This window comes from Cyanistes caeruleus, chromosome 1, assembly GCF_971803275.1.
Source record: "Cyanistes caeruleus chromosome 1, bCyaCae1.hap1.1, whole genome shotgun sequence".
Lineage (NCBI taxonomy): Eukaryota > Metazoa > Chordata > Aves > Passeriformes > Paridae > Cyanistes > Cyanistes caeruleus.
This window is the reverse complement of record NC_141701.1, coordinates 28,391,340-28,418,825: the sequence shown is the minus strand read 5'-3', so window position 1 is coordinate 28,418,825 and position 27,486 is coordinate 28,391,340. Positions and strand designations below refer to the sequence as shown.

General features: G+C 36.4%; 1 long non-coding RNA gene across 1 annotated transcript; it reads right to left on the bottom strand.

The window, feature by feature from the left end:
• Positions 1-474: 474 nt before the first annotated feature.
• LOC147655405 (uncharacterized) lies at positions 475-3,246 on the bottom strand. The gene is made up of 2 exons (XR_015278994.1): positions 3,081-3,246; positions 475-1,815 (listed from the first exon to the last, which is right to left on the bottom strand). It is a non-coding gene; the product is annotated as an uncharacterized LOC147655405 (long non-coding RNA).
• Between the last annotated feature and the right edge of the window lie 24,240 nt (positions 3,247-27,486).

The following is a 27,486-nucleotide window of genomic DNA, read 5'->3' as shown; positions in this document are numbered from 1 at the left end:
AGGCTGTAAATTCCATAAATAGCATAAGGAATTTACATATCAGGAGATTCAAAACTTAAGAAGCTGTAAGAAGTTGTAAACTCCATAAACTGAGAGGACATAATGAGAGAGAGGAAAAGAGTGAGAGAAAGAAGGAAGGAGGAGGGGAAGGTGGAAAGCATGGCTGAGGGGAAAGAGGGTGACAGGGGAGGAAAGAGACAGCAAAATAACGCAGCTTTTGTTTTGCAGAACTGAAATTACATATACTTCAAGACACTATATCTGTATCACTTTTTCCCCTTTAATTTTTTTGGTTTTATTGGTAATGCTGAAGGGAAATGAGGACTGTCTCCCACGGCTTCCTTGCTTCCACTAATAAAATATTTTCTTTTAACATGAATAATGTCTTTACCTTTTAGATAATCTTTATGTCATGTAATCCATTTACTACTCTTCCTGAAAAACAGTCTGGACTAAAACAAACAGCAACATTAGTGGAGTTGAAAGAATGAAAAGAAGACATTTTATTAATTATTATTAAAAAAAGGTAGCCTACTTCCGAAGAGTTCAAATGCCTTTGAAGAGGCAAATAGTAGAGAGTTTGTGCAGTAGCCCTGTGGCAAGTCCATCCAGCACCAGCCATGAGGAACCTTCTCTATATCACAGCTGGGGAGGATGGCATCATCCAGAGCTTGTGGCAGAAAACACCCAGAGACTCAAGAATGACCTCTAGGAGTTTGGAGCTGGAAATATTAGGTATCCAGGGCAGAGGAGATACCTGCAGCATGAGGAAGAGTTGAAGTTCCTTCAGGAGCAGTTGCCATGGAAGCACAGATCTTCTGAGCATTTTGATTGCCTTTGTTGTGCTGGATGTTCAAAGGAAGGGTCCCTTCTACATATGTATCCAAAACTACAGACTGAGCAGGTAGCACTGATCACACTGCAGGCTTAAGCAGAGAGCTACAACTATCCAGGAATTTTGGAAGAGATCATGGACTGGCCAGAGGCAGCAGTTTTGGAGCATAACCTGAGGAGGTGAATCATGCCCTTGAGGCCCTGCCATTTCATAAATTACCAGATTAAAAGCAATATGTTCTGCTTACTGATGCATCCTGTTGTTTTCTGGAAATCCATAAGAAGAGCAAAGCTGCTGTGTGGACTCAAACATAAGCAGTCACTGTGTCTCCCGAAGGAAAACACAAATTTAGTCAGTCTGCGGAAGAAGAACAAGAAGGTGGATTTTTCTGGCTTCAAAGGGACTCATTGCTTGTGGACTGGAAGGGGATTGGACTATTTGTGCAAGTTGCTGACTGATTGCTTTTCCAACTTGTTTTGTTTTACTCTTTTCTTCACCCTTTAAACTGTTCTTGTCCTCTATTAAAGTGTTTTTAGACATCTTTTCTCACTTTTATGTTTTCATATTCTCTCTGCTAGTTGAGGTGGGGATGGCAGGAGGGAGCAGCTGTGTGGGTGCTATTTGGGGTCAACTCACAAAGCACATAGGTCCTTGTAAAGGACAACCACTTTCATTCAGAACATGGAGAGATGGAAAAAGATGGAACCTTATTTTGTGTCTTTAGGGGTGTGGATGGATGCAGAGCTGCAGTTCTTAGTGGTACCATTCCAGCCTTTCAATTTATTCCCCAGTTTTTGAAAAGATTACAGCATATCATGGTGTTTGGAGCTTGTGACATAGGATATAATTCCTTCAGATGGATGCCTCACTATCTGTGATTCTGGAAGAAGGAGTGCAGATGCTTCACACAAATTTAGATTCCTTCATACAAGTTAGACGTTGTAGCCTTGCAGCCTCTTCTGTCTCCGGCCCAGCAGTTTCTGTTTAAATGAATATACAGACTTCACAGACAGTCAGGCAACATTACAAAATAGAAAAAAAATTTGCAATTTTATGAGGACTTCTCAATCAGGATCAAAGTATTAAAGAAGAAACAAAATTAACAAAATATAATTGAGCTCCATAGTTTATTACAAGGACATGAATTAAAGATTCATTTAAAGACATGAAAATACTTGGTTAAGGACTAACCTCTGCCATAGAATTACAATTTATTTTGAGCAAAACATTTTTTCCTGTGATGGAAGCTTGTTGAAAAGAGTCTCAGCATTACCAAAGCCCACAATGCATAATTTTCTAATGTATTTGCAATATGTTAACCTTAGAAAGCTTAAAAGAAGAAGGGAAAAAGAATAATCTATTTTGACAGATGATAGTCAAATATTTGACTTTTTTTTCTTAATATTTATTTTCCTCTTCTGCATTTTTAATTGTCAAAGACCAGTTGGAAAACAATTCTGCAAAATTACATCCCTTGAAAGGGGAAATAAAAGGATAATATAGAAAAGTACTGATATCAGGCATTATGATATTCAAGATTAGTGTGACAAATCTTACTAATGAAAACAGAAACGCACATGCATTGTTACTTATTTTAGACAGAGTCTGTAAAGACTTTTTCAGAATTTATGCTGAACTCTCCTTTGAAAAATAGTGCAGGTTACAGATCTAGAACAGATTTTCAGATTTACTCATTGAGATTTGTCCCATTGTTGGATTTGAAGTTACTTGGTTGTTCAGAATAAAGTGTATTTCACAATACTCTTTGGACAAATACAACACTATCTCTTTTATTGAAAGTTAACTGAGTTCTTCTCAGCTAAAATTACTTGAGACTCTTCCAGTGGAATCTTTTCCCTGAATTGCTAAAAGCCCAATAACAAAAATAATTTAAAAACTATCTGTTGACAAGTAGGGTCAACAGCATTCTTCCCATCACCATGCCTAAGAGAATTGTTTTTGCAGTTTCTAACTATATACATCAAATTGTGAGCATGTCATTATCCTTCAAGGGCCTAACATATAACCCTGGATAATATAACCAAGTTGCAGATGCCTGAACCTGCCCGAGTTTAAATGAATACTATGATAAAAAATAAATGAACATTTAAAAATAGTTTTAAAAGACACTGCCAAAATCAGAAGCAACTAAGGAAATAAAAAAAAATAAATCTTGGAATAGTAGAAACAGGAAAAAAATGAACTGTAAACAAAAAAATAAATCAGAAGAGAGTTATTTTGGTACCTAACATGTGCTGTTGCAGCCACCAGCAGCTGAACTCTTCATGTCCTGAAGGCAGAGTTCTGGGCCCGTGACCAGCACATTTTTGCCATAGGAAGACAAAAAGAGGAAGAAAGGGGAAATGAAGCTCTGAGATGAAAAGATGTCTGCCCATAGCTGACAGAAGTCAGCTGCCTCTCCCAGGCTCTGGCATAGATGAGGCAAGTGGGAAAAGCTGTTGCCCTTTTGGCACCAGCCCTTGGCAAGCTGCTGTGCTAAGGAACAGCTGACTGCCTGAAGCTGGTCCTCAGTTTGGCTGCTTGCAACCTTTGTGTGTACTCTACTGCAGAAAGTTCAAGGCAAGAGAATCAGACCAAATTACAGTGACACATCGGTAGAATTTGCAAACAGCTCTCAAGCAGTGACTGAACACCTATTTTATTTATATTACTGTAAGCTTTACAGATAATTTCAGCTGAAGAGCCAAGACATTGCTGAGCACTTTTGAGAACCCAACTTTAATACGTGGATCTTAATTAAAGACAATTCCTACAATCTTGGCCAAATAATGAACTGAGTTTCATGGGGGTCTTTTGGGGAAGTTATGATTGAATGAGGTCATTAATTAATGAGGTCATCAATTAATTAATGAACAGTGTTCATTCAATCTGTTTCTGTAATAATGATTCATATGCAAATTGTTCTGTGTGGTGTTTTTAAGTGAGACTCAAACTGAATTAGTTAGTGCAAGATGATTTTTACTGTATTTAGTTTATTTTTTTTTAAGATATAATAGCAAAATGACCAGGAGTGTACTCACATGAGGAAAAACTGTGAGGGCTTTTTGCAGATGCCCTCATAAATTAATTTCTTGCCAGTATGAATATTAAATAATTATAAAAAAATGAACAGCTAATAAAAGGTACACTTAAACAGAAACAGAATTTTAACTTTACAAAGTAAGGAGAATATGGGAGCAAAGGGAAGAAAAGAAAATTCTCTCTTGTACTCCCTTTTTACTTTACTTAGCTGGTCTCAATTTTACCTTCAGAAATATGAACAATAACATATGATTTGTCAAGGCTTAGACATTTCATATACAGTCAAGATGTACAACCAACTGTTGAAATCATAATTTGCACTGCAGTTATATAAGCAAGAGCACTTGAAACTGGGAGAAAATATTACACTACAGATCCAGGCAGACAGGAGTAGTATAGCCTAGAAAGAATAGCCCAGCCCTGGTTAATTACTTGAAGCAGCCAGGGTAAGCTTTGCCACTTTTCTAGCTCAAAAGTGCAACTTGACACATATTACATGGACAAACATCAGGTTTTAGTAGGTGCTGTGCTTATTTTTCAGCTAAGTTTCAGAGATTTCTTTATGTCTGTCCTGGGTTCCTCTGACACCTGTATTTTTTTATTTTCTTTAAAGAGCAGTAACACTTCAGGTATAAGAAGAATATATTCCTTTTGCCAGTGTTTCTGAACTCTGTAGCTCATCATAGTTAGTTGTGTCATCATACAACCTCTTTGGTGAAGGTTTTCCAGTGTGAATGTTGCTGCAGAAAATTCCTGATTCTTCTCCCAGGATCAGAGAATTTCTGAAGGCTTTCTCCTTACAGTTTATTTTTGCTTCCTAGGATCTGGTTTTTACTTTTCATTATTCTTCCAGTTTCTTTGGTAAAAATTTCACATATTGCATTGGTGTCTATCTATTAAGTCAAAACTTGTATTTTTCTCAAGTGAAAAAGCAAAAATCAGAAAAAATTAAACTTAAAGCTATCCTTGCTTTGAATGCTGGGGTCAGTCTTCAGTTCACAGAGGCCACTGTGAACACTTTTATATCCCAGACAATTGATCTGTATTTTGACATCTATTTCTACTGCAGTTCTAGTTCTTCATTTCAAAACTAATAGGAATCTTTTACAGACTTTTTCCTCTCCTCCCTGTCTGTTGATTTTCTCATAATAATAATTCAATTCTTTTCCAGTAAATACTTTCAGAATCAGGCTCCTGCTCTGAAGTACAAAGCTAGATGAACCCCCTTATTAATTATTCTTCCTTCACTACTAAGCTCCCCAAACTCCATTCATTTATAGAATATATCCAGTGAATGCATTAAGGACAAATGTGTTAACCGCATAAAAGAATACATTTCTGTAACAAGTTAAAGTTTAGTTATTTCTTAAAATACAAGGGAAAAACAAAGAGTTTACTGATGTGCCATAAGCAAAGCAGCCCTGTTCAGGGATCCCATAAAGAATGGGATCATGCTTCACCTAATTATTCTTCAGTAATGTTCTTTCATTCTTTGTCGTGTAGCAACAAACTAGAGTTTATTGAAAAGAGATAATGTCAGCCAGGGCAGATCTGCAGAGCTGTGTGCAGTAGTCAAGAGTGTGTCTGCATTATTTTTGTTCTCCACACGCAGCCCCAGTAATGCACTGGGGATTAGGAATGAAGGGGAGGTGCCCTTTCTGCTCTCAGTCCTCTTCACACCTGTTCCTGTACTTATGTGTTAACCCGTACTGTAAATACAGGATCATCACCTCTCTCAAATTGTGTCATTTCTACAGTGTTCTCAGACACCTGGTCCTTAAACAAGGACAACTCTGCAGCCTATAATGCAAATTGTGTCACTCCTGCTTGCACTCACAGATGCCTTCTATGTCCCTTGTAATTTTCCATTACCATGTTTTACATATGATATACAGCCCTCCCTTGGCCACTCCTTCCCAAGCTGCTCTCCTTTCCTGTTTGTGAGTGAAACAGGATTCATTGCTGTTGCTGTTGCTTCATGGACTACTTTGGTGATCTAGATCTCATTCATGGTCACGGTCAACCTAAGAAATCCCATCTCTACGACTGACTAACAAGATTAACTGACAACTGTCACTAACAAGACATTCAGCTGTTTACAGATAAAATCTGTAAATTTCCAGGGCACGGAGGAATATTTGACTATTGTTAGTATGTAATGTGATATTCAAAAAACTCAGTGTTTATCTTCATCCTTACATCCTGTGCCATGTAATTGATGAAACTGTGCCATTCAGGTACCGGTTCCACATGAATCCCCATAGTACAGAAAGCAAGCAGTCAGACTGGATTTAGGACAGAGGGAAAAGTTATAATGTTTTAGAACTGCTGGACAGAGAGTGTAACAAGTGAGCCCTCATTTTCTATATTTCATGAAAACACATTCCTGTAATGCAACAGAAGAAATTAGCTCTCACAAACAGTCATTTTTACACATTTCACTAACCAGAAGCAGTTTTATATTTTAATGCTAACAGATATTACATTAGTTTCAGAATCTATTAGTCAATGGAAATAATCACAAAGTTTTTCATCTCCAGTGTTCAATTTTATTAGTGAGTATATTTGGAAGAAAAATATAGTGATATGCCAATTGCTCATAAATCTCAAGTGTTTATACCATGCTATGCCATACAACTCTATAAATCTGATTCTGACAGAATACAGTCTTTAAAGCGTAAGGTGTGCCATAAAAAGCTCTGTAATTTATAATGTAATGCTACAGTAGTTATTGTTAAAAGTTGACAATGCAGTGTAAAGAGGCCCTAGTTTTATCTGAAGTTTTTGCTCGTGTATAAGTTTGAGAAGAAGTGCCCTCCTATGGTTGGAAATCTTTCATGCTTAATTTCTGTTGAAGATCTAGAAGTGATGAAGCAGGCAGTGCAGGTACTTATCAAAGGAAGCTGTGCATTCTGTAACATTTAGTAAGAGAACATCCCTTGTTGGTTCTAACCCTTAAAATTAGGATTAATTTCTATATTAGGCAACACTAAAATTCATATTTAGCAGTTATGCTACTGCTTCAAATTCAGGGAGAAGTTTCAGTGTTTTAAGGGAGCCGAGTCCATCTGCCTGACATCCCTGTATAAGAGGGTAATCCCACTGTTTGGCCCAGGAGGGGCTGCAGTCAAGAGGAATGATTGGCTCCCCTCACCATTCGTGTGACAGCTTCATCTGAAAACAGGCCCTGGATCATCCATCCTCCAGAGATAAACTTTTGCAAGCCTTCATAGAAGGCAATGTCCCAGAGTAAGAGGGAAGGGACAGAGGACAACATTTGGCAGTAATGATATTCAGGCTGCCCTGTCAGGAAGATCTGTAGAAGTGTTGGATACTTTTGGAATTTCCAGTATAGCCCCAGCATGATATCTTCTGTAGGGAGCTTTAGTGACAGTCTCTGACAACTGCATCTGAAGTAAAACTTATAAGAATTGTTCATCAGGTAGCTATTGGAAGAAAAACCCCAAACAAACACAGATACACTCTCAGGGATACAAGAGATATATCAGAATAAGAGAACATAAAAGGCACGCTGTTGGAGAAGATTATACTTCCAGAACCAAAGATAATAGTGGTGCCCTATGAACACAGTTACAAAGACATAATAGTTCCACTGTCAGCTGAAAGAGATTTGATGATACCCTAGAACCGATGTAATGCTGTCACCCTATTGATTACAGAGAAGCTCATGCTGGTACCTCTTCTCAAGGCACACTGACGAGCACAGCATTGTGCTAATGCAGATGTTGCCTTCCTGATGAGATCTCAAGGAAGGTCTTACTGGAAAACAGGCAGAACAGGAGTATGTCTGCAGGTGCTAGAACATACAAAGCTACTCCTGCATTTCCTCCATAGAAACCATCTCTCCCACTTTACTCATTTTCATAATTTAAGACCATCTTAATGTAATTAAAAATCCAAATTAATGAATAGTAAAAAACAATGAGAATTTTTTCATTTACTGGGTGTACTCAACAGAAGGGGCAGGCAGTGAAATACGCTGTTAGACTAAAAGGAAATCAAAGAGTTCACTGCAGTAATATGTCACTGGTAGTAATTGTGCCATAAAATGAAAGTGTTTATTTTTTGTTTGATTCTTTTATTAAAATAAATCCTGTTGAGGGAATTTACCTACAAAAGTTATTTTTATATGTGTGCAGCAAATTTTTCTAATTATGCAGCTACTCCTGGGAAAACTAGCTACCACTGAAATGTAATGATATGTTTGTAAAAACAAGATTTATGCTATTTTTCTAAAAGATATGTCATTGCTGACATTTTAATTATGTACTTCCTTCTTAGATTTCTAATTTCAATGCTGTTTCTATATTTCAAAGGGAAATTGTTATGATATTTCTGAAAACAACGATAATAAATATATTTGGTGATCACACAAAACAGCTCTACATATTCTGAGCAGAGTAGTAATACATGAACCACTGCATGAAATAGATATGGAAATAATGTGAAAATTGCCTGTCTGGATAATACTGACAAAATACAGATTTTGACTGTGAAGAAATTGTTCCCCACAGGGGAGATCAGGAATAGCTTTTTACTTTAGAAACTGAGTGAAGGTATCAGGTACTGTGCAGGTGGTTTGCTAAACCCTTAAAATAGACAATGCGGTCTTCAGGCTCTGGGTGCCAGGTTTTTTTTCCATGTAAAGGGCAAACTATCTTTCCCAGCTGGAAAACATAAAAGGAAGCTCTTTGAGAGCAATATTCTCCATGGGCAATAACAGAGAGCTTCTGAGCCTAGGCAGTAATTAACAAGCCCTACTGCCTGCTTCTGCAATAGGAGGTTTCATTGCCTACACATCACTGAACTGTCTGGATCTGCAAATTACGCTCAACCTGGGACCTCCAAAAGAACTTTAATGTGGTCTTGCAAAACACTGAAATTATTAAATTTTATTTCCATGAAGTAATGACAACTATTAACCAATGCTCTTTTTTTAAAGAAAAAAAGGTAAATTTCTGAACTTTTGAAATCTACATGAAATGCAAAAGAAAAAAAAAACCAAAAACAAAACCAAGCCACCAGAAAATAGAATTTGGAAAAGAAAACCTTCATTTGCCCTTACTCATGTAATCACAAAACCCAAAATGCTATTCTGAAGCATTAAATAATTTCTTTCAGAGCATTTTTTCTCACTTTTTGTTTCTCACATAGATGCATTTCTTCATTCTATTTAGGAAGCAACTTGGGCTTTATTTGAGAAAGCAGCATGTTACCACCTTGTTTACATTCTGTGTGAGTCCTTTCCTGTTGCCTTAGACTTATTTGCTTATTCCAGACTGGCTTATACATGTTTTTAGAAACATATATAAAACTTTAAAATTATATATATATATATGTATGTATGTATGTATGAATGAATGTATGTATGCATGTATGTATATGTGTGTGTGTGTGTATATATATGTATATGTGTATGTATATATATATGTGTGTATATATATATATATATATTTTATATATATATATTTTTATATGTAGGTATGTATGCATGTACCTTAATTTTTTTTACTTGATTGCTCAGTACAAGTAGGCAGCTATCCAAGCTCTCCCAAGGTATGCACTCTCATTCTGAACTGCACACCCTTTCCCAGCAACCTCTAAACAAAAACAGCTTAAGAGGGGAGCAGTCAGGGCAATCAGAAACCAGGAATATACACAGATAACGATGCAAGTGGGGCAGCATGTGGGGTGATGAGCAAAATCTTGTGCTGCAGGTGCTGGCAAAGTCACCACGAGTCTAAAGCTCTATCCAAACATTCATTACCAATATTAGGCAATGTCCAGTGTACAGTTTTGTATAACACTTTTCACAGCTTTCCCAGTTCTGTTATGAATAAATACACGCTCATCTTCTTTTGCTGATCTACTCGTGTGTACTCATCTGGAGTTGGATTTATGTTTAAAGAAGTAGAAGCTATATATAAAAACTTGTGATCCTTTGTTTATAAATAACAGAGAACATGCAGTAAGCCATTACCTCCCCTTCTACATGCAAACATGGATAGAGCAGAATTTAGATTTTGAGGAGCTAACACATCCTTGCAGATGTTGCAAGTTAGCAAGTCCTAGTAGATTTGTAAATGGCTAAGAGAGTTTTTGTCTTCTGTACTTCTGTGACAAAGCTGTATATTTTTGTAAATTTGAGGGTACTAAATTGATTTGATTGTCCTGCACTTCCTAGTACTTGCTCATTTACCAAGGGAAAAAATAGTCATTAATATTCACTGCCTGTGAAACAGTGTTTTGGCTGTGAGAGGGTGATGGAAAAGAGAAGGCAGATGAATCACAGTACATGTAGTTGGTGTCTGAGGATTTGAAAGTCTCTCTGGACCCATATGATAGGAGGAAAGTTGCTTGGGGAAGCTGTGGGTGAAAACTCTTTTCTCAGAAAAGTATATGACTGAAGTAAAATGTGATTATCCTGAGTGGATTACTCATTTTATACACATATCATGAATACTTTTTGCATTTTAATGAAACTGTAGTCTTTACATTTGCTGAAAAATTGTACAGTTCATGCCACAATGTATGAGAGTCATATTTTGATTATCATTTATGATTATGAATGATTAGGATTTGTCTTACAATCAAAGATGAGGGCTACAGATGCTAGAGGAAACCATAAAGTAACATAACATAAACATTGAAACAAGTAAATAAAACATTAAAACAAAATAAATGCTTTTTGCAAAAAATAGAAAAAAACAGAGCCTGTAATTAAGTTTTCCTTTTGAACATTTTTTGTTCTGTCAAGGCAGTGCATTTCAGACACGCCTGAAGTTAAGAGAAATAATCTGAAACATTGCTAGGAAACACTAATTCTAGTATTAAATATATTGTCACTGGTACTGATTTTTAAAATATAAACTAATGTAAACATTTTAACATTGATGAACATGTTGCACTAAATTCTGTGGCTAAAAAAGTTCTCTTTGGGGTGAAGGGAATGAGACTTGTCATAATCATTCTGATTATGAATGTGTTTTCCCAAACTGCATAATTTTTGATGGAGCTATATTATGTTGTAAATTTGTCTTTTGTTTTAAATCTATTCACACTCTACAGATTCCATCAATATTTCTGCCTTCTGTGGAGTTTTTGTTTGTTTGGTTGGCTTTTTTCTCTTAATTCATAGCTAAATTTAACATAATAATTTTCCAAGACATACAATTTTTTTTTCAGAATGAATCTAATTTTAGTGTTGCTTAAAATGCTAGTCATTGGAAAGAAATATGTTGAATCTTTAACATATGAAGCAGAATGAAGATGAGTGAGAAAGTTGTTTTTCACTGGGCATAAGGCATGTTGTTTTAAATTAAAAAAAATATAATTTTTCAAGTAAGAGACTGTGAAACTGTGACTCTATTACTTCTATTAAAGTGCAGTCTTTGTTTATTTATAATTATATTAAATTGCATTTAATCCAATATTATTCTACTTTGTTTTGAGCTCAGGATTGTTTATAGGATACACTGAAATATTTGAGCTACCCTTGGGGAACAAGTGACAATAATATCTAAAGAAGCATAGCAGACAAGAAATATGTAATTATGTAATTATGAGGTAATTTAATATATTGTTTGGCTAAGAAAGAATGCTAGATGCAGTCTCCCAGTTGGAGAAACTTTTGAAACACATAATTTGTTGTAGATATGAACAGGTTTTCATTCTCCAATGTTCTTTATTAATCGTGAGAATATTCTTTATTAATCAGATGAAATATGCTAACAGAGTGTTTCACTGAATCTCTCCAATGCCTCTTGCACCTACCACTTGCTTTTTAATAATTGTCAGATTAGCTGCCCTTAAGACTTTAGGTGCTTGACAGTATATTTTTATAGGAAGCCTTGGGAAAAAAAAATTCTCTCCTTCTATACTTTCACTATGTCCTATTTAGGTTTGAGATATTTTCCATATTTTCTTAGCAGATTATAGTCTTCTTAAAAGTTTAATATTTTTGAAGGTAGGTTTTATTATGGAATTAAATTTCCACAAATTTAATATGTAATGCAAAGGTACTTTCTTTTTTTCCCAGCTTTTTTCTTCTGTGTCTGTAGTTCATCACTGCAGAATTTTCCAAAAGGGAAGAAGAAGTTTGAGTCTCATTGTTTAAACTTTATGATTTCCCTTGCTCTCACAGATTAAAGCAATTTTTTTAAGGGTATACTACAGTGGAGAAGTACAGAACTAAGGACTGACATAGAAATAACTCATCCTGTAGTTCTAAGTGTGTCCTTGAAACTTTTCCACAGAAACAAAGCAATGTTTTATGTTCATACCACCTGAATTGAGACACCTTGTAGGGGCACTGAGGGAAAAAAATATTATATATGAAGTGAACTCCCATACAAAGGCGTTGAAATACACTTGAAATGATTGTAAATGTTTTAATTTTCTTTTTAAAAGAAATTCTATCATCTTCTACCTAGCTTGCAATACTCTTCCCTCTTTTTGAACTCTTACCAGGGTGAATGCTCTGAAAGAAGCAATAGTGAATGCTAGCACAGCTACTATATCAGGAAAAAAAGTTGTGATTTCCCAAATTTTAAGTTTTATTATGCATTTTTATGAGAATTTGCTTTTTAACCACCAATGTATTATTCAGCATTTCCCATCTACTATTCATTATTATCTTATTAAAATTTTCTGTCTTCATATTAGGGAGCAGAAACAATAAATAAAAAATGCATGTGGGAATCAGAATTCATGTCTGACTGATTAATGAATAATAAAGAAAGGAGGCATCATAAAAATCACCAAGGCCTGGTAAAGAACATTCATTAAATTATTGCCTCTCTTCTCTGAAAAATCTCCCTTTCATCAAACCAAAATTGGGGTTTAACTAAGCTGATAACCAGAAGGGAAGAATACCATAATAGATACTTTTTGCATTGTACAGAATATAAATAATGTAATACTACATTGCATAATTCATATAACCACATAAAAAAAAATTTGGAATTATTCCTAGAATTATATAACTTATTTTTAGGGAGGCCTGTGTCTTCTGAACTTTCACATTAGCCTTAGACCCCTGCAGGGGCAATATCACTCATTCCCATCATTTTTGCAAAATATCACTCACATCTTATTGTTTATTAACCATACTCTTTTATGAGGGGAAATGTAATTAGTTCAATAATTCATGCAGAACATGACAATACTATGTAATAGTAATTATGTAATAGAATAACTGAAAAAATGTTACTAACTTATTCCTAGAATTTAAACTGCTTACCAACTATTCAGTACACTGAAGAATATAGAGAATAAAATAACACTCTTTGTTGAAAATTCTTTTAGTGTAAAATGAAAACTTTTTTTCTGCTTTTCAAAAATAAAAGGAAGACCAACACTTGAAGCTGGATGCTCAGCAAGCATGCTGGACATTTGCTCTGATAAGAGTGAATCTACCTTTTATTTACCATAAAGAATTAACCACAGTGAATTACTGTGATTTTTCCTAGCCAAGCATTGGTTGCAGTCAAAAGATAGGGCTACTCTCTGGATGGGAGAAACTTATGAGCACAGATATATCCATCTTCCGGAGCACAGGCAAGAGAAGCCTTGGATTTAGTCTTCCTGTAACTTTTCTAAAATTCTTTTTGTTTCTTTTTCCTCTCTCTTGATTCTGCTGCACTTCTTCTGTACTTTTCTTTACTCCTGGATTTCTCAGTCCCTTTTGGGCTGAGCTCCTTTGGGATACTCCCTCACGGGGAGTCCTGCTTATCTCAGTTCTCTGGGTTTGAAGAAAACTCCCAAGCTCGTTAGGATCTTGTTTCTCGTGTTTAATAGGATGTTATCACAAAACCTGGTAGGTCTCTTCAGACTTTCTGCACAAGTTCAGTTCACTGTAACCTGGCTCATTTCTATCTGATGGTGCAGAATGGCCTTGTGGCTCACTTTGGCTTTGAAAGCCCAAAACGCCCCCAAACCGTGCAGTTCTTTTATCTTTATACTCATTCTTATCCAATTAACAACAGACATGTATATTATTTTTCTTAATGACCCAATGACCCATCACCTGTGTGCTGCACTGTGGTATTTTCTATCCAATCACTTACTATTACCCAAAAGCCTCTAGAAGAAGAATATGAAGAAGAAAGAAGAAGGAAAAGAAACAACATTCTAAATCCTCCATCTTGTCTTCTGCTTTCTAAACTAGCTTAAACTCTAACTTTTTCACGCAGTGACTTAAGAAAACTTTCTAATCTACACACTCACACTTTTGGCTTTTTCTATCTAACTTTAACAGTTGTTTTCATGTATCACCATGAAAACATGCTCATGAATTTCATGTTGTATGAAATTCAGTGTTTTTCTGGATTTTAGAGTTAAGTATCAGAAACAAGGCCACACACTCTGTGTCTCAGACTCCAACACTTCCCACTCCAAACATAGTATGGTGTTGATATCATTGAACCTTTATCACTGGCATTGGAAGATGGTTATGGCAGGTGAAAATACTTATCTGTGTCTAAGCAGAAATTCAGTGTGTTGAATGCTCAGGAACAGCACAGAAAGTAATTTGGAGAGACCACAATATTTCTGTTGAAGATGATGTGCAACTAGCAATTGGTATTTAATAATAATAAATAATAATAATAAAATATATTATAAAAATGTAATAATAATAATTGGTAATTAATTTTAGCAAGATCAATATAGGATATTTATATAGAATCTGCTCACAGTCACTTAATGATTCCAGCTCTGTGCAAACTCCCTCACTTTGTTGGTATTTTCACTTGGGTGGTGGATTTGCAGATGGGCTTAGGAGAGGATGTACATTTAAGAATCAATTAGCTCCCTATGCAAACAGTAAGTTGGTCAATTAAGTTGATGAATACTTTTTCCTTTCTGAGAGTATAATAATTTTCCTAGTTAAAAATTTTCAGTAAAATACTTCATATCATTTCATACTGTTAAATCAAGTGGGATAAAAACATAAATTAATTGTTTATTTAGATTCTGAATATCATAACAAAGGTATTAGTTCTACCATGCACATGTTTGAAAGATTCTGGGAATGTTTTAAACTTTTATTTGCATAATTTTTTCTTCATAAAAGGTTTCTAAAAAACTTGTGCATTTAATTTAATTAAAATTACAGCTTCTCACTATTTAATGAGAACTAGAGAAATAATTAAATGCCTTTACTACATTTCTTCCTAATGCCTTATATAAATTATTTTTCAATAAAATGTTGAAAATTTGTCCCTGGAATATTAATGTGCAACATTAATCAGCTTATTGAACCAGATTTGAAATATTTCACTGTGTTACAAAATTCTTTTGACATATTTTGCTTTTAATTATAACTATTTTTTCTTGTAAATATCCTATTATCCCCCATTTTAGAGAAAAAAAGCCACAATGATGGAAAGATGACAGGAAATACAAATATCAAGTGTAACCCCCAAATATTACAGGTCGGAAAATCAATTATAACAAAAGAAAATGTGTAGATATGGGGTTATTTTCAAATTCTGAGCAAGGGGGCCATCCCCTGTATAGAGCAACAAGGAAGTACACCAAATGGTCTAATCACTGTCAAGAACCAAGTCATTTGAACACTTTCATATTTTCTTTCTCTTCTGATAATCCCACTTATCTGATGATCATAGCTAAAGCTCTAAACAAAAATTCTCTTGTAATCTGATGCAATTTAGCATACCTTTAGAACAACTGCCCTTCAGAGACTTAGAGATTGAGAGTGTAAGTACCAGAGTAGAGCAGAAGTTCATTTGGACCCCAGAAACATAATTGTTCTAAAAGTAAAGAAGATGAAAATCTTAATTTCAAGTTTATTGGGAGTGAAGTATAAGTATAGTCTTCTCCCTGTCCATTCTTCAGTGATTCACACAGCTTTACTTTTCTAAGCTCTGCTGATGCTTTTTGGGGTTATGTATCTGGTTTGACATCTACCTATGACAATTTTATACTTTTACTAGGTATTAAATATAAGAGCAAAATATTCAACATGTTTTCTACATCTTCAGGACTTTGCTGTCATGATCTCCAGTGCTTTTATTTTGCATTACTATAGTAAAAAGGTGTATGTGGAAGGTGATCACAGAAAATGGGGAAACGTGCCATTATCACAGACTTCCCAGAATCCTGTCTGAAGAAAAGACAGTTCTTTGAGCAACTACTCATTGTTAGAGATTTTGAATACGAGATATTAAAAGCATAGCAGTGAAGGAGTGAGAAAGCAAGAAGCTATTTCATGTTGGAAAGGCATTCTATAGAATCACAAAATGTTTTGCTCTGGAAAGTAAAAAATGACCTTAAAGGTCATCCAGTTCCATTAAAGCATACTATTTGGGGTTTTTTTTTAATTCAAGATAAAATTTTTGAAAAAAGATGTTTTCTTTTCCTCTTAGCTGTTAAGCTTATGAGCCATACAATAATTCTTAGCTACTGCATAGCTGTTTCTTTTAATCTTAGATAGTAAAATACTCCTGAGTTATTTTTATATACCATTAAAATATGTAACATTCTGACATTAATTTATAACCAAAAAAGACGATCAGGAAAAAATGCAGCACAATTTGCCAGCACCATCTTAGAAAATTCTCCTGAGGCAGAGGAAGGGGAAATGTTAACAGTTTTCTTTCCCATCTTCCTTTTTCTAGAGAGAGAAATCAGCTGCCTCAGATGGAGGAAATTAAGGAAAAAAAAAATAGGTGACAGTATTTAATTTTTGTATTTCTCCTTTCCTCTTATACTGTTGATTAAACCATGATAGCCTGGATATGAGACGGTTGCATGGAGAGCTCATAGCAACATTCCAGTATCTGAAGGGAGCCCACAAGGAAGCTGGAAAGGTATTCTTTGTCAGGAGCTGTAGTGATAGGATGAGGAGTAATGCATACAAACTGAAAGAGGAGAAATTTAATTTGGATATTAGGAAGAAATTCTTTAGTGTGAGCATGGTGATATACCAGAACATTTTCCCCAGGGTGGTTGTGGATGCCCCATCCCTGGTAGTATTCAAGGCCAGGCTAGGTAAGGCCTTGAACAACCTGGTCAAGGAAGTGACATGGAAGTGTCCCTACCCATGATAGGGGGAGTTGAGACTACATGGTCTTTAAGGTCCCTTCTAACCAGTAATGTTCTGTGATTCTGTGATTCTATATCTGAAGGGCAACTTTTCACTGCTATTTTGATACATATTTTTATCAGCTGAATTTAGAGTTTAGGAACCTCCTAAAAGACTTTCCTGAAGGTGAGCAAAACTATCATGGTGTAGATGGATGTGGACAGTCTGAAGAAAAGTATCTAAGAGACAGAATTAAGATTTTCATTATGACTAATTTATCTCTTCTATAGAACATATCTTTATCACAAAAGTTGCAGATGAGAACACATTAATTTTAATATTGCTCAAAAGTTAAAGATAGCCATAACAAAATATTATGGATATTGACTTTATTAAATATATTAAATAAAGGGGAATCCAGACAACCTCAGTCAGCCTACATTCAATCTCCAGGAAGATTGTGGACCAAAATCTTTTACAAGCTTGCTCTACACACCTCAGGGACAAGAAGGTGAAATGAAACAGCCAATGTGTTTACTGAGGACAAATCAAGCCTGACTCATCTAACGGTGTGTCTGGATCTGTGGGCAAAGGAAGAACAGTGGATGCTGAATGCCTTGGCTTTAGCAGTTGGCTTCATCTTTTTATCACCAAATTATTGAGACAATGGCTGGATAAGTGGAAGTTAAAGGTGATTTGGAAAACAGACACGGCATCTGGCCTTGGTCCCTGTTGTTATCACTGGTAAAGCTTAGACAATATTCAGAAAACAGAAGCAACCCTCAGTCAGAAATCAGTACTGAGACCAATACTGTTTAGGTTTTCATTAAAGACATAAGTGATGGGACAGTGACATTCTCAGGATGTTTGCAGATGACACCAAACTGGGGAGGGGGGGGCAGTCATCATGCTGGAGGACAGGGCTGCTACTTAGAGGGACCAGGACAGACTGAAGAAATAGACTGAACTTGAACAAAAAGAAATTGAAAGGCGTGCAAGTCTTGCATCTGGGGTGTGATAATTAAAGATAGAGCCAGCAGGTCTAGAGGAGTGATCTTTCACTCCAGTTTGGCACCTGAAAGACCTCATCTGGAGAGTTTTGTTGAGACTGGACAACTCCAGCAGAAAAAAGAGAGAGCCCAGAGGAGACCTGCCAAAATTGTTAGGGGTCCGGACAGAGTATGTGAAGAAAGGCTTGGTGAGCTGATGTATCTGATCAGAAGATACAGAGAAGCTGGGCCCAGAACATGAGGGTGGTTAAACACCAGAACAGGTTGCCCAAGGATGCTGTGGGATCTCCATCCTGGGAGGTGCTTGAGACTTATGGGTCCTGAATGTGGCAGCCTAGAAGATAACCAGCTAAAGTGAATGTCTCAAACACTGCTAGTTGGATGGCTGTGGAGCCAGCCAAGGACTGTTGGTAATAAGAACTGTTAGTAATAACAAAGGAGTTTTGGTATTAATATGCTATGAAAAAACCCAAGTTGTGATTGGAGAAGGGGGCCATGTGAAGGCAGAGCAGCATTTTCTGGGACAAATCTTTTTGTTCTAGTCCCTAGAGGCAGAATATGGTACAAGCCATGGAAGGGTTGTCACACTGAGAGATGACTGAGCAGCAATTAGTAAGGCAATAAAACGAATTTGTGCTGGTTTCAGCATTCATACATACATACATAGTTGTATAAAGACAGTGTCCATCCTGACTATTTGAACTTCTATAAACTATACTGCAGTTTGCATGCTTGCAAAGAAAAATGACACATCTTTTAAGTGAAAGCCTTCCATCTGTAAGTGGGACAGAATAGGTGCTAAGCATGTGTACCTCCTCTGTAAATGCTGTGTGACATGATAATTTTCCAAGACATATATATATATATGTATAAATATGCTTACTAAATTTATGCAAAATGTCTGTGAACCTCATGTTTTCCTTGTTAAAAATACAGCTAATAATACTGCTTATGAAAAATGTAGCAAGGACAGAATAATAAAAATGTTATCAAAGCTGCTGGGAAACACTTGTGCAAGGGAAAGGTACAGATAACAAATGCTGTCAGTGTTGGCAGATGGAGCTTTATTATATGCAGCAATAGGTTTGTCTTGCCTGTTTCATCATGTGGCATTTCAATAATTTCCTACTAGGAAAAGGTTTTATTATAAATCTCTTCTCCCACACATGTTCACAGTACTCAGAGCAGTCAATATTCAGTCTACTGACTCTTGTTTCAGCTGGTATTTTGGAACACTGGCTTTTAGACATCCTCAAATGGAAAGGGAAGGACAACAATAGATAGTGTTTCCATACCTATCATTTTTCCTTGCTTGATCACAGCACATTGCAGAACCATTAATATGAATATAGAAGGTACTTTCAGCCTGAGAGGCTTGCCATTGATACAACTCAGCTCATAGTTGAGAGTTGCACAGCCAAAGACACTTTCAACAATTGTGATGCAAATATTCCAGATAAGCAGCAAAAAGGAAGAAATAATAGCCCAGAATAATATAGCACTGATACTGGAGAGATCTTTATATTAATTTAGTTATCATTTCTCCTGCTAGTGTAATGAAATCCCAGTAGCTATAATATGAATTCTGAATGTGTATCTGAAAAAGCCCTTGTTCATTTTCTAATATAGTTCAATCATGGTATAGGCAAAATGTGAAAAGACAGAGACCTAGAATAAACAGCACAGTACTGAAAATAACTGAAAATAACTGAAATAGGCAACAATGATACTGTCTTTTTTTTTTTTCTCTGCACAAAATTCTTCTTACAGTGAACCTCACCATTCTCTAAGTGCTGCCTTTTGAAAGGAACTAATTCATCCTTCTGAAGCTGAGCTTTCTGGTTGTACAAACAAAATGTTGGTTGTTCAGATAAAGTGTGTCATAACCCATATGCTAATTATGTTCTTAGGTGTATATCTGATATTTATTTAAAAATGTAATGTGAAAAACCCACTTAAACCAGGCAGATAAATACATGGATAGTCCATAAAATTGCTTTTAAGTGTTAACTCCATGTACCAATATATTTTATAACATAAAGTGATATATCTGCATGTGGGATGAGTTTAATGCTGAATAACTGTTTTACGTCAGACATCAGCCAATATTTTCCCTATTATAAACACTTAGAAATAAACACAACATCTATAAAAAATAAGACTGATTAATCTTATGTAGAGCCATCATAAGGTGAAGACCTATACATGATATAAATCCATTGAAAAGGTAATCAAGAACTGAGTCTTTTTTTCTTTGTAAGGGTTATGTTACAGAAGCTGGGTTTCCAAACTACTTTAACTGCATTTCAGCACCTAACATAAACATTTTTATTGGACTAAATTTTTTCTGTATTTTGCTTGCTTATCTCTAGTAACCTTAACAATATGTCTGATAAATGTGGTGGCCTTCTATGATGGGGTTGCAGCATCTGTGGGTAAGGATGTCATCTTCCTGAATTTGTGCAAAACATTTGACTCTGTCCTGTTTGGCATCCTTGTCTCCAAAACGGAGAGGTATAGATTTGATGGATGGGTGGATAAGGAATTAACTGGCTGGCTGCAGTCAACAGCTCAATATCCAAGTGACAAGTGACCTGTGACAAGTGACATTCCTCAGGGTCAGTGATGTTATTTAACATCTTTGGTAGCAGCATGGACAGTGGATTGAGTGCAACCTCAGCAAGTTTGCTGACAACACCAAGGTGTGCGGTGCAGACAACACATTGGAGGGAAGAGATGCCATCCAGAGGGACACTGACAGACTGGAAAGGCGAGCCCATGGAAACTTCATGAAGTTCAACAAGGCCAACAAGGCCGAGTGCAAGTTCTGCACCTGGGTTGCAACAAACCCAAACACAAATACAGGCTGAGTAGTGAATGGATTGAGAGCAGCCCTGAAGAGAATGGATTGAGGGTGTTTGTCGTGAGGCGCCTCAGGGAGGCAAAGATTTAATTTCAGATAAGCATTGTTAAAGTGGAGGCAGAGCTGAAATGCCCGGCTAGTGTGAATTTTGTCCTCCTGCATTGGGCGATGGGCAGTGTGAGGCTGGATGAAGTTGCCCCACCCCAGACCCTTTGTGAGGGGCAGCCCAGAAGTTCTGTTTGGGTTTGAGCCCCTGGGGTTTCTCCCTTGTTGTGTTTCTAGTGGTCCTTGACCCTGAACCCCACCCTAGTTCTGTCCCTCAAAACCCATCACCCTGCCTCTGTTCGGGGCTCTCTGACTCTGGATCTGAGTTTGTTCCCATGCTGAATAAATGGTTTCATGAGCAGAAGCCCATCTCGCTCCTGTCCCATGCTGGTTCCCAGCTACTGTAGCTTCTCTGGACATGATCCTGCTATTGCAGACTGGTTGGCAAGGAAAAACAGTTGTTTTGGTGTTGGCTAAGGAAAAGCTTAAAAAAACCCAGCAATGTATCCTCACAGCCCACAGAGACAGCTCTGTCCTGGGCTGCATCAAAAGTAGTATGACCAGCAGATGAAGGGAATTGATTCCTTCCCTCTTTGCCCTCCTGAGACCTCATGTGGAGTGCTGCATCCAGCTCTGCAGCCCCCAACACAAGAAAGACATGGATGCATTGGAACAAATCCATGGGAGGGCCACAGTGATCAGAGGACTGGAGGATCTTACTGGAGGACAGCAGAGATTGTTTGGTCTGGATAAAAGCAGTCTCCTGTGAAACCTTATAGCACCCTCTGGCACTTAAAGAGGTTTGAAAGAGGGTTGGAAAGGGACTTTTTACAAGTGTGTGTAGTAGTAGGACAAGGGCTTTAAACTGAAAGAGCCCCTTAACTTTAGGTTAGATGTTAGAAAGATATTATTTATGGTTAGTGTGGGATTAGAACTAGGCAATTTTTCATTTTACAACACAAACAATTCTATGATTGTATTATTCTATGACAAGAATGGTTGAATTTTGCTTTCTGAAGAATAAAGATTTGATCTCGGCTATTCCCAATGAAGAATGGGAGGAAAAGGGAGCAGGTAGAATGAGAAATGGAAAAGCATCTTGGCAAAAACCCCAGAGAGTAAAATTTACAAGTGTTTCTGATGACAGGGGAATGAGACTGCCAGAGGCAGTAACACCTGCTACCACTGGGAGCAATAGTTCCTACATCTATGCCTCGCTTGAACAGCCCCATTTTGCCTGTTTTATTTTTATTTTTTTTTCAGATACACAGCACATGGAAAAGCCCAAAAGCCACTACAGAAGAGGCTGTTCTGTCTCCATTCTGGTGAGACTTCACCTGTAGCAGGGAAACCAGTTCTAGGCTCCCCAGCACAGGACATTGATCTGTTGGAATGAGTCCAGAGAAGGGCCAACAAGATGATTAAAGGGATGGAGCACCTATTCTGTGAGAAAAGGTTAAGAGAAAGGTTTGTTCAGCCTGGAAAAGAGAAGTCTGCAGGGTGACCTTATTGCAGCCTTCCAATAGCTGAAGGGTGCCTACAAGAAAGATGAAGAGGGATTTTTTACAAGAGCAGGTAGTGACAGGAGAAGGGGGAATGGCTTTAAACAGAAAGACGGTAGAGTTATATTAGATATTAGGAAAAAAATCTTTATTGTGAGGGTGGTGAGGCACTGCAACAAGTTTCCCAGAGAAATTGTGGTTGTCCCATCCCTGGAGCAAGGCCAAGTTAGATGGAGTAGTGACCAACCTGGTCTAGCGGAAGGTATCCCTGCCTATGCCAGAGGGATTGGAACAGGATGATCTTTAAGGCCCCTTCCAGTCCAAACCATTCTATGATTACACCTGTTGGAGTCTGTGTATATAATTATTTACAATTATGATGTTTATCTAGTTGAGTATAAAAAGTATTTCTCTCACATTGGAATAACTACCCAGCAGAGTAACAAAATTATTTTAAAACTCTTTCAGTGGAGAAGCTTGAACTTAACGTCTACATCACCAAACAGCAGAAAGCTGAGGGAAAGTGTGTATGAACGAGGTTTTTTCTGTTCTGTGTTGTATTATGTCCTGAAATACCGAACAAGGCATTCTGTGGCAGCCTCAGGAAGGAAAAAGCATATTTAGCTGAGTCTCAAAATTAGTTCTGAAGGTTAGGATTCCTTGATTCTTATTTAGGATTCTCTGTTAATTCATGGGATTTCTTTTTTCTTTTTCCTTAATTTTATCCACAACAGAAAACCTTAAAATTAGGATATGAAATTGATCTACTATTGGCACATCACACTGCACAAGTGTAGTTTGTACAGGGAAATTGATAATTAGCCAAATTTTTGCCTATGATTTGTTCTTGAGGATTCTTGGTGCACTTTTAGGTTCTTCAGATGTATATTAATTCATTAAGTATTTTAGGAATAATAAATATCAGTGTACATCTAAGACATCTCTATGCATAAGTTAATGCATCAGAGATAGAGATAGATAAAAAAAAAATATTTCTGTATCATAAAGAGTGTGGCCAGCAGAACAAGGGAAGTGATCTTTCCCCTGTGTTTGGCATTGGTGAGCCCATACCTTGAGTCCTGTGTCTAGTTCTGGGACCTTCAATTCAGAAGGACATGAGGTGCTGGAGTGTGTCCAGAAAAGAGCATTGGAGCTGGTAAAGGATCTGGAGCACAAGTGCTGTGAGAAACAGCTGAGAGAGCTGTGGTTGTTTAGCTTGGAGGAGGCTCAGAGATGACCTTACTGCTCTCTATAACTACCTGAAAGGAGGCTGTAGCCTGGTGGGTGTTGACCTCTCCTGCCAGGTTACTGGCAATAGGATGACAGGACCCAGTCTTTAGCTGCACCAGGGGAGGTTCAGGTAGGACATTAGGAAGAATTTCTTCACAAAAAGGGTGATTGGTTGTGGAGAAGGCCCACAGCAGGCTGGGGTCAGACAAAAGAGGTGACACAAAGAAGAAGCCAGCAGAATTCTTGTGTGTCTGTGAGAGGAAGAGAAAGAAGACAAAGGTAGAAGAAAACAAAAACCCTCTGTGCTGCGAAAAACACCATGGAAAACAGGATTTATTTGTATTTTTTATTTTTGGGGATGTTTTCTCACAACAGTGCTTCCATAATGGACTTGAGGGGAGGTGTGATGATAGCCAGTGGGATGGCTGCACTATGGAGTCAGAAGGGTATAAAAACACTATGCATGAGCACAATAAAAAAATGTGAATAAAGTTTCTTAAAGATCTGCTTTATGTTGTGTCTACACCAACGGTGACAATTGATTATTGGAATGGGAGGTAGTGAAATCACCATCCCTGGAGGTGTTTGAGGAAAGACTGGATGGAACACTTGATGACATGGTCTAATTGACATCATGGTATTTGGTCAAAAGTTGGACTTGATGATCTCAGAGGTTTTTTTTACCTAATTGATTCTATGATTCTGAAAGACATATTCCAAGTTAAACATAAAGCCAAGATATTCATTACATTATTATCAAATGTTACATATTTCAGATAAGTCCTATCTTGAAAGTATTAATAACTAATAATAATTTTAGCAACAAAATATACTTTCAGCTCTATAACTGTTCAAATTTTTATTATAAAGAGATGCCAGAAAATTTGTTTTCTAGACATTTTTCAGCTTTTCAACTTGACATCACTGAAATGTTTCACCAAGTTGGTTTTGAGAGATTAAGGACCCTAGGCATCCTCAAGGTCTGTTTTCCAGCTACAGTAAACAAGATGTACCATACATAAATCTATTAAGTTAATCTTAAAAACATTTCCATACCCCCTGGTCATTGTGTTTCTCTTTGTATCTTTTCTGCTTTCATTTAATCTTCCTTGAACACATGCAACTGATAAAAACAGCCAGTTTCAAATCAGAGCTAAAGTCTTTCATGTACAATGGCACTCATACTTTTTTATTTCTGCAGGAAAAACTTATTCTGGTACATTGCTTGCCTTTTTAGAGTTATAAAACATGTTGTCACTCACAGCAGACTATTGCCCAGTGAGCGGATTCTCCATTCCAAACCTATCAAACATAGTTTGTAGAAAAATATTTGGGGTTTGATGCCCCAAAGTATAAACTTGCACTCTGTAAAAGTGAATTTCATACCACTTCTATTGCTCCAAGTTCAATCCTAAACATCACTCTTCTACTTCTCTGTAGTATTCAGGGCTCTTCATGATAGTGATATTCATGAATATACTCCTAATATATTGAATAAAGAAGGTGATCAAAATTTTGAATTACGATACTTATCCCAAACCCAGTCTTTAGTCTATTCAAATAGCATTGTTTCCTGCTAATGATTCAATTTTTAAAGTCCTTCATTGCTAAAATCCCCTTCATATACCTTGTAGCTTTACCTAACTGTCTTCCCCAGTTTAATAGATTCATCTCTTTCACTGGTATGCCAAGTGCTTGACTGAAGTCCAAAGAGATGAAATTTGTGAATTTCCTCTGTTAGGAAAACTGCCAGTGAAAAATAATCTGCTAGGTTAGTTTCAATATTTGCTAAATTTTATATCTATTCTATTCTATTCTATTCTATTCTATTCTATTCTATTCTATTCTTCTTTTAGGACAATTGTATATGTTTCCTCCTTAATGTTATGCAGGAAATATTAATATTCAATCCTTTTCTATATGTATACATTGCTTTGCTATATTTCAGTCTGATTGCACCCTTCTTCTCCAAAAAAGATTATTAAAAATAGCCATTACAGAAGCCACCATTTCAAAATTGCTTTTTTTTTAAAGAAGTCTATCTGGTATATAGAATTCTAGAATGATAGATAGATAGATAGATAGATAGATACATACATACATACATACATACATACATAGATGATAGATAGTATTCTATCCAGTCACCCCAGTCCTCAGAGGGTTGTGTTTTTCCCCTCAGCTGCAGTTTTCCCCAATTTTATATCCTTGTTTTTGTGTCACAGTGTGTAAGTCTGAAATAAACAACGTGCCTAATTAAAGGCCAGCATTAAGATCAGCGTTAATCTTATTCTTTCCTCAAAGCAACTGTTTTTTTTTCCTTCTTTACTCTGTTTTTATGTACCACTAACTGAAAAATTTCCAATGATGTTTTTAAATGTCTGCCGATAATCAAATTCAACTAAAGCTCAGGAATTCTCTGTTGATCCTTACATGTACTGACTTTTAAAGCATGTTTTTTTTGTAATCAGCAAAGACTTTCATAGTCCTTGAAATCAGCTTCTATCACAACTCTTCCATTTCTTAAACAGCAATAAGGAATATATATATATATATATATATAAATATATATATATATTTCTTTACAAGTCACATTAAAATATTATACATTAAGAACAAGTATTAGTGGAAAAAAAAAAGTCAAACACATTTTGGCCCACACTGTACTGGTCTGCCTGAACATTTTTGGCATTTTATACAAAAGCATTATCACTACTAGTATAAAGAATTCCAGATATTTACATAGGTATGCTAACTTTCAAGCCATCACGAATGCCAATGACATAAACAATCAAAACATTTAAGAGATTGCTTTTGCAAGGTAAAGTTTGTTGATTGTTGGCAGACATTTTCTCTCTATATTTGGTTTAGAAGAAATGCCCACAGACATTTCCTTATATGTTTTCATTCCATAAGAGTGAGCTGTCCTTCATTTCTTTTTTCCAACACACACACACAGAGTTCAGATTGTTTTGGAAGAGAAAAAACACATGGGGTTTCTCTTGCAAATGAAGGAAATGGCTCTGATCAGGGCTGCCTGTGGGTCTCTGCTGCAGTTTATAAAGCAGTGGTCAGGAAATCAGCAGCTGGCTGGATAAATAAAATAACAATTGCAGTTTGGAAACAATTTCTAACACAAATGGGAAAGTAATGAAAGATAGTGGGATCAAATCTTTTTCTATCAGCATGCAACTGTTTAGCTTCCTTCTTTCAGCCCTGTAGTAGCATTGCTGAGTAACTGACTGAATTACTAGCATACTATATGTACCTAGAAGAAATTAGCTGCAAAGCTCCCAGAAGAATGGAACATTATTTAGTGTCTGAGAAGTGACTCTGGCTACCTAAATCTTTGTCCTGTCATATTTACAGCAAGGCTTTTATTGTTTTTAAATTTACTATAGATATTTTTTTGGTAATGTGTTCACATCTATTACCTCCAGTTTCTAATTCTGTGTCTAATTTTTCTCAATTTTCTCAATAAAAATGCTAATTTTAAGATTATCAGTATCTTCATTTGCATCATGTTGCTAATGTGGAGTTATGTTTTGAAAAAAGCCCACTAGTAATAAGTGAGGAAACTGAGCCAGCAAGCCACTCAAAACACAGACATCGTCTTCTGATAAAGAAAGGTCTAATTAAAGCTGATGGCACATTAGGGGTGATCGCTTTCTTCTTCTTTTTTTTTTTTTCCCCATTTTTAAAAGGATAAGAAAACTGCTGTTTGGCATATATCCAAAACACACACAGTTCATTTGCAATGATTCTTGAAAGCATAAGGCAGGGCTTAGTCTAAGATGAATAAGAAAGAATGTACAAGAGAATAAAAATGCCAGAGCGGCTTCATGGAAACCAAACTCCCTTATAAGCAGAACAATGAGGTATGAGATATA